The sequence below is a fragment of the Miniopterus natalensis genome, chromosome 1 (assembly GCF_054644295.1).
Source record: "Miniopterus natalensis isolate mMinNat1 chromosome 1, mMinNat1.hap1, whole genome shotgun sequence".
NCBI lineage: Eukaryota > Metazoa > Chordata > Mammalia > Chiroptera > Miniopteridae > Miniopterus > Miniopterus natalensis.
The window spans coordinates 20,464,141-20,473,039 of NC_142081.1; positions in this window are offsets into that span (position 1 = coordinate 20,464,141).

Here is an 8,899-nt window from a genome sequence, read left to right on the forward strand (position 1 = left end):
TTCCAGGCTCCCAGCCTTTACAATCATCTCAGCAGAAGCCCCATGGAGCAGAGACAAGCTGTGCCCTGTTTGATTTCCTAACCCGTAGAATCATGATATATAATAATAACAAATTGTTATGCAGCAATAGGGGCTGAATGGAAAATAAGGAAAGGTGGTGAGATAGTACCCTAGACCCTAGGGAGAAGGTACCCTAGACCAGGAGGTCATGGAAGGCCTTTCTGTGGAGGTGACATTTATGGTGAAGTTTGAAGGACAGAAAGGAGTTCACTCCAAAACAAAGGACAAGAGCACTCTAAACAGAAGACGCCACTGATGCAGAAGCCTTCGAAGGGATCCTGGTGCAGCTGGGGCATGATAGGCAAAGGAGGAAGGGACATGAGATATGACAGATGTTAGAGGTGGGCAGGCACCAGATCATGAAGGGATTTGCAGGGTTAGGAGTTTGAATTTTGTTATAATGTGAAGGGAGACCACTGGAGGGTTTCAAGCTGGGGAATGAAATTATATTACATATATTTTTGGAAGATCTCTCTGCCTTCTGTGTGGAGAATGGATCCTAGGGGCGCAAGAGTAGAGGAACAAATACCACTTACAAGACTGCAGCAGCCTGGCCGGGCGTGGCTCAGCGGTTGAGCGTCCACCTGGGATCCAGATCACCATCTGATTCCGGGTCGGGGCACATGCCCGGGTTGTGGGCTCGATCCCCAGTCAGGGCGTGCAGGAGGCAGCCGATCAATGACAACTCATCATTGATGTTTCTATTTCTCTCCTCCTCTTCCTCTCTCTGAAATCAATAAAAATATATTTTTTAAAAAAAGAAAAGACTGCAGCAGATCCAGGCAAGCAATTATAATGGCTTGGTTTAGGAAGAAGTATTGGACATGGAGAGTAGAGAGTTTGATCTTAATGTCCCATGTGGGCTGGTTACCCTGATCATTCACTCATTCTTTTTTTTTTTTTTTTTTTTTTTTTAAAAACATACCTTTATTGATCTCAGAGAGAGGAAAGGAGGGGGAGAGAGAGAGAGAGAGAGAAACATCAATGATGAGAGCTGCCTAGCCCGCAACCCGGGCATGTGCCCTGACTGGGAATCGAACCCTGATCATCTGGATCCTAGGTCGATGCTGAACCGCTGAGCCACGCCCGGCCGGGCCTTTTATTTTTTCATTCTCACCCTAAGATGGAAGACATTTTTTCCATTGCTTTTTCAGAGAGAGTGGGAGAGAGAGAAGGAGAGAGAGAAACATCAATGTGAGAGAGACACATCGAGTGGTTGCCTCCCACTCATGCCCCAACAGACCAAGCTTGCAACCTTGGTACATGCCCTTGGCTGGAATCGAACCCAGGACCCTTTGGTCTGTGGGCCGGCGCTCTAACCACTGAGCCAAACCAGCTAGGGCTCCATTGATTTTTAGAGACACTGGAAGGGAGGGGCGAGGGGAAGAGACAGAGAGAGAAACATGGGTGTGACAGAGACACGTCAATTGGTTGCCTCCTGCATGCACCCTGACAGGGGCACAGGGATCAGACCTGCAGCCCAGGTACATGCCCTTGACTGGGAATCAAACCCTTCGGTGCGCTGAGCCACACCAGCCAGGGCCATTCATTCATTCTTGAGCATTTCTTTTAGTCTCCTAAGAGCAAGCCATTTGTAGTAGATACATGTTTGAGGGGGCAAAATATATTAGCATGTGAAAGTCTTCCCAGTTTCCCACTAAAGAAAATCACATTCTGCAAGAAATTAGAATAGGAGAGAGGTCTTAGCTGAAGAAGCTAAGTTGATTTACCTAAGAACTAAGAGGGAGAAGGCAAGCTGGAAAAGGAAAAGAAAAGACCTCAAGCCTCCATCTAGAGAAAGAGCTTGGGGTTTTGTTGATTTAAAAGCTTCTGATGATTTAAGACAATTTGTGGAGTGAAGGGAGGGTTTGGAAAGGTGCTGCTATACTTCCCTCACGTGGAAGTTCCTAATGTTCTCTGAGAGATATTCACTCAATAAGGCAGAGACCCAGCCCAAGGGAATGCCTGGATTAGTTAGGCTTTTGCAGAGAGAGATAAGAAGACATTGTCTCTGATCTTACAGTTAGTCTAAGGAATCCGATATGCACAGGTGATTACGGAAGAAGGAATGAAGGCCACATAGCTTAAGCAAATGCAGATGAAGTGCTACTAAAGAAATTGGACATATCTGAGGTGACTTACACTGGGGAAAATCAGGGCATTTGAGTCAGTGGCATTTGAGCTGTGACTCAAGGAATTAGGCAAGATTGGGTGTGGGGAGATGGGTGGAGAAGGTTCTAGGAGCAGGCAACCTGTTAAAGACCGAGAGATGGAAGATCCACAGCTAAACAAGGATTTTCCAAGGGTTCCGTTTTGATGCTTTAATGTGTGTGAAGCAGACGAGGGATAGACAAGGCTGGGAGGTAGGCTGGGCCCTGATGCCATCCTAGGTTGTTAGGGCTTTGCTAGGCAGTGGGAGGCACTGACATTTTTTAGGCAGGAAAATATTTTAAGCAGGAGAGTGACATGATCTTGGGATTCAAGGCTGAAAGTAGATTTACAAATAATCCATTTCTATCTCATTTTACCATTGAAGAAGTTGAGGCCCAGGCTTGTCCAAAACCATGAAAGTTTAGTGAGCCAGAGTTTTAAAATTTACCAGTAAGTGACTGAATTGGAATTGAACCTAGATTTGCCTCCAAATCGACCCCTCACCACATCATCTCCCCCTAAGGATGGAGAGCGGAGCAGAAGGGAAGGGGAGGACTGTGTCCGCTCCAAGCCCGAGAAGCAGGCCAGACATCTGGAGGTGGGTGGACAGAATAGGCCCCTCCACAAACTCTGGTGGGAAATCAAGGCTCCAGACAGGGCGGTAACAGAGGCTTGGTGTGAAAAGGTGGCTGTCTGTCAGCACCAGAGCCCACCAGCTATTTTCCTAGAGAAGGCAGACCCTTCCCTTTCCTGGGGGAAGCCTGGAGTGCTCTCCCTGCCCCTGACATTGGCTGTGACTGAGGCCCATGAGGCCCAGCCCCTGCCAGCTGTCTGGGGGCCCCACCTCACAGGCCATGGGGCTCCAGGCCGAAAAGATGGTGTGTTTCTAGTCCCTGAAGTAAATTTGTTGCCATGGAACCACCAGGCAGGACAGTCCGAGAGGAGGTTGAGGGATTCTTCACAAAGCTGGGCTAAGTCCCCGTTTTCTCTTGCTGACAGGGTGTCACCTGGGTGACGGGGAAAGTCCTGCTGCCAGGCCGCCCTTTCATTGAGGCATTCTGGAGACTCAGCCCCTGTCCTCAGCTGGACTCAGAGTAGGAGAGACCCTCCTTCCATGATCTAAGTCTTCCCCTCTTCCCTCTCTCTCCTCGAAGGCCCCTGCCCCCACAGGCCCCAGCAGTCAGCAGGACCACCCACGAGTCACCGTGTGGGCCGCACCTAACGGGAGCCTCTGCTCACAGCCGGCCCACAGCGGTGGCTGTTTACACTGTAATGGTGATATCTTTCTCCTTGGGCTCTTTATCCCCTTCAGAGCTGTCCCTGCCACAGTCCCCTTCGGAAGCCCTTGAAGCCTTCTCACTTGCCAGATAAGCTGGGAGAAAGTACTAAGAGGGTGAGAAATCTACCCAAGGAATTTCAGCCCCTCAGGGTCAGGGGGCTGACAGCTGGCCCCAGCTGCTGCACAGCCTGGCAGAAGCTGAGGCCTCCAAGGCTCTGATTCGCTTGCAGACCCAGGACCAGCTCTGTGGGATCATGATGCCGGAGGGAAGGCTCAGTCAGAACCTGGGGGCCATCCTGGTGCTGCCCCCCAAAATCAGCTGGAAATACAATTTCTCACCAGACATAGTGGGGCCCGGAGGGAGCAGGACTCTCCTCTCATAACAAAGTCCTGAGTCCAGATCTAGGAGATGCTGGGTGCCCTCGGGTCCTTCTTTAGAAATCAGTCCTGACCAAGCAAGACCAGCTCCAGCAGCAAGGGCTCCACGTGGGCTGTTCCATCGAGAACTTTCATCTTCGTGTATGTATAGACTTCCCTGCCATCCCTGCCCTTCTGCCTGAGAACAAAACGTTCCCATCCTCTCAGGAAAAGACTCAGTGTTATATGGCTATAACAGCAAGCCACTCTTAGAACCAGTTATAAACCTGGTTCACATGACCACTCATTTCAGTAACCCTGCTCCTAAAACAGGGTGTGCTCGATCAGTAACTACTCACCTCCTGAAAATAACCAGCCAGCAACAGCCTCACTCAGTTGACCACGCTTCTAGGTCAACCAGCTCCTGAGTACTCGGAAAGGTGACTCAGCCTGAACTCCACGCTTCCCAAAGCCTGTGTGAGACTCTCCCTGCCTTGTTCAGACACTGCCCTGCAAGTACAGCTCTCTCTTGCTTAAGCAAGCAGTAAACTCAGCCTCTTGTTTCAGACGTTGAGTGGCTACACCTTCCTTTATTACTTCTTCCCCCAAATCTTTCTTATAATGTATCACAAATTCTTCCAAAATCCAGAGAACAAACAATATACTTTTTTCAGCTTTGGTAAAAAGTTGACCTATGCTGAAGCCAGAAACCCCTTCCTTCTTACCCCTCTGCCCTCCCCCAACATCCCAGCTCCATCCTGGACCCACGTGAAGCATCCATGAGACAAATAAAACTCTCTTTCGATAAAGCGAATCCCTTCCCTTGGCACAGCTTTTATGATGCTGCGTTACGTCAAGACTCCCTCCTCCCAACACCAGGCATGAGGACAGGGAGAATGGAAGAGCTGAGGGAGACACACTGCCACATATACGTCCCTTTTGATACAAAAATGAGACCGTAATATATTCATTATTTTATAACTTTCCTTTTAAATTTAATGTATTGTAGACATTTCCCCCATGATGTTAGATATCCTTCTACAATGGGACTTTTTAAGTACTGAATTGCATTGCCTTATTTGGCTATCCCATAATTTGATGAATTGATCTATTGTTGGATATTTATGTTCTCTTTTTTGTTGCTGTTATAATAAACAATGCTATGAGGAACATCCTTGTGGGTATGTCTTTGTGTGTAGAAGTCTCTCCCATCATAAAAATAACAACAGCAGCAAAAATCAAACCAATCCCTCGATTGCACATGCTCCCTCCGGTGCCTCCCTAGGTTGCTCTTGGGCATTTGAGAGTTTACACTCTCTCCTTCTTGGCATTTCCATTCACTACCACAACACAGCCCTGAAAAAGCGATTCCAGGGATTTCCATGGTACCAATCAGCCTTTTGTCGTTCTTAGAATTAAACTTCCAGTCCTTTCCTCAACCTGGAAGCCTCCATGAGGTCTGACCTCTGCCCACCTCTCCAGCCTCATCACATGCCTATTTCTCTAAGGTTGAACACACTTGTCTTTTCTTAGTTCCTGAAATTTGTGGTGTCCCCTCAGGACCTTTGTTCATGCTGTTTCCTCTGCCAGGAAACCCCTCCCCACATCCCACACCCAACCCCTCAACCTTGCTGACTAACAAACATGCACCATCCATAACTCAGCTCAAAGGCACTTCCTCAGGAAAGAATCCCAAACATCCCTCCCCATCACACTGGCTCTCATGCACCTTTAGAAGCTTGTGAAGCACTATGAAGCACTACTTCCTTATTGCACTAATCACTATATTTTGAAAAAATAATTTCTAATTACATGTATATAATTTAATATATAACTTTTTAAAATTAATTATAACATCACAAATTACACCAATTTACTCTGTTCTTTAAAACAGAACATTAAAAGGAATTGTGGTGCTTTCTCTCCCAAGTCCAGGTCCCTGCCTCCACTCCCTGATAACACTACTGTTAGGAGCTTACTGTGATCAGTGTAGGGGTCCAGAGCTTGGGTTTTGGAGTCAAACTGTCAAGGTTTGATTCCTAGTGCTCCTACTTCCTACCTGTATAAATTTAAGCAAATTTCTTAACCTCTCTCTGCCTTAGTTTTATCATCTGTAAAGTAAGGATTAACAATAGTAACTAATAGTGTAGTTTTAAGACTTACATAGATGGTCAATGTTAAGTGATTAGGAACTATGCCTAGGCTTTCCTCAGCAATAGAAATGCTGTTTTGTCAGTTTTCAGAGGGCAAGTCATGGGTCTTCTCAGCCTCCATAATTTCATGAGCCTATTTCTTATCATAAGAAATCTGTCTATCCATTCATGCTATCGGTTCTGTTTCTCTGGAGAATCCTGACCAATACACTATAATATATAAATAAAATATAGTATTGTTTTGTGTATTCAAAAAATACACATATAAATGGCATCATATTATAGGTAGCATTTGGGAACTGTTTTTACTCAATATGTTTTTGAGATCTTGTAGGTTTAGTTCTGGTTTATTCTTTTAAAATGCTAAATAATAATTCACTATATGAATATACACATTTTATTAATTCATTTTCATATTCATATTGCATAAGATATTGAATTTGGAATCTTTTCCAATTTTTTGATATTTCAAGAAATACTGCAATGAATATCTATATATATCCAAGGTATGCTGCAATAATAAACAAAAATGTTTTTCTAGATTCAATATCTAGAATTAGAATTGCTAGATCATACATTATGTGTATTTTCACTTTAAATGGTTCCCCACCAGGAAAGGCACTTCACTTTCTACCTAAAGATCAAGCTGATATTCTTTGATGCTTTCTTCTAAAAATTTGTGGTGGTTCTATCTCTTTTAATTTAGAATTTTAAACTTGGATTTATTTTTGTATATGGTATGAAGTAGGGGTTAATTTTTTTCCATAAGTTAAGTCAATTTTCCCAACATCTCTCATGAAGAATGTACCCACTGATTTGAAATGCATTTTTAAAAAAATATATCTTTATTGATTTCAGAGAGAGGAAGGGAGAGGGAGAGAGAGAGAGAAACATCAGTGATGAGAGAGTCATTGATCAGCTGCCTCCTGCACGCCCCTGACTGGGGATCGAGCCCGCAACCCGGGCATGTGCCCTGACTGGAATTGAACCGCGATTTCCTGGATCTTAATTCCATGCTCAACCCCCGAGCCACGCTCGGCCGGGCTGAAATGCATTCTTTATCCTAAGTCAAATCCTCCTACATGCCTGAGTTTGTTTCTGGACTCTATTCTATTCTTATAATCTATTTATGTGCACCAGTGCTACCTGTTTTAAAAACTGCAGCTTTGCCCAGCCAGGGTGGCTCAGCAGCTGAGCATTGCCCTATGAACCCGGAGGTCACAGTTAATTTCCGGGTCAGGGCATACGCCTGGTAGCCGGCTAGATGGGGGGGGGGCGGCATGCGGGAGGCAGCCCATCAATGACTCTCATCTTTTATATTTCTCTCTCTCTCCCTCTCCTTTCCTCTTTTGAAATCAATAAAAACATATTAAAAATGTTTAAATATTACAGCTTTATAATATGCCTTTTGATCTGATAAGGCAAGCTTCCAACCCACCACTTGTTCTTTTTCAAAGAGCTATTGTTGCACATTTACATACACTGTTAAAATCACATGAGGGGGAGAGAAACAAGATGGCGCGTAAGTAACCGCTGCACCTGCCGCCTCCCGAACCACGTCAAAATTACAACTAAAATACAGACCCACCATCACTCTGAGCCTCCCGAAATCTAGCTGAACAGAAGCCCTGCAACCAGGGAGCTGAAGGAGCATTGAGACCAGTAGGAGGGGCGGAGACGCCGGCGGATCGGGGCTGAATCATGGAGATGCAACAGCGGGCCCACACCCAGTGCTATGGGTTAAACCCAGGAGGGAATCTCGGTGGTGGGGGTTTTCCAGAGGAGTGAGGGGTCCCAGCCCCACAGCAGGCCCCTAGCCCAGGGCTCCAGGGCTGGGAGGAGACATCCTCACAACTCTGGGCTGTGAAAAACAGCGGGGACTTGTCGGTGTGGGACACGGAGGCCGTGGGAGCCCCCAGCTTTCCTCTTAAAGGGCCCGCATGTGGACTCACTGTGACCCACTCCCTCTGAGCCCAGCTCCGGGCAGCGGCCTGAAAGGAACTGGGACACTCGGGGAGGAACTAACCTGCCTGAAATCGGGGCAAGAGCTGGAGGGGCAGCTTCCTCCCAGGCAGAAGGGCTGGCGGAGGCCATGGCTCCTTTGGTGAGTCCTCCCGGCACACAGCCGGCAGGCGGGCGCCATATTTGAGTCGCCAGCACCTGACTCACACCGTTGGCCCCGCCCCGTGATTCCCGGAGGCCCACCCCTCCCCACCTGCAGGCTCATCCAGGCCATTTCCAGGGGCTTTTCTGTGCAAGTGGCCTCTCGAGCCTCATGCTTAGGACTTTCCTAAAATCTCTCAAACAAGCAGCAGCTGCCCCATACAGCTTGATAAGCGGCGCCAGGCCTGGCACTAGTGGCAGCCTGCATTGGCCTCTCCTGGACAACTCCAAGCCCAGCACACGTAGCAACCATCTACGGTTTGCTAAATAACTCATGCTGGGTGGCCCTGGGCAAGGCACTGGCACAGGCTGACTTTGCACCTCCCGGGAGGCTCCAGAGACAGTGCACCTGGTGGTGAGACTGGACCACGCTGGATTACAACCCTACCACATCCACGAGTGACACACTCAAGGGGAGCACTTGGTGAACACCAAAGCTCCACTGAAGTAAAGCCTTCCCAATAGGGGTGTCTCCAGCACAGCAGCTCTTTGGCTATAGTTGCAGCTGGTCCTCACAGCCAATTGGCCAGAGGGTCAATTCCTCCTAGTGATGCCAACAGCAACCAAGGCTCAACTACAACAGGACAGTGCACACAGCCCACACAGGGGAGCACCTAGAAGGCCCAGCTTAGGTGACTGGGGAGGCTGAGTCACTGGGCCCTACAGGACACCTACTACACAAAGCCACTCTACCAATTCCAGGAGACATAGCAGCTCTACCTAATACATAGAAATA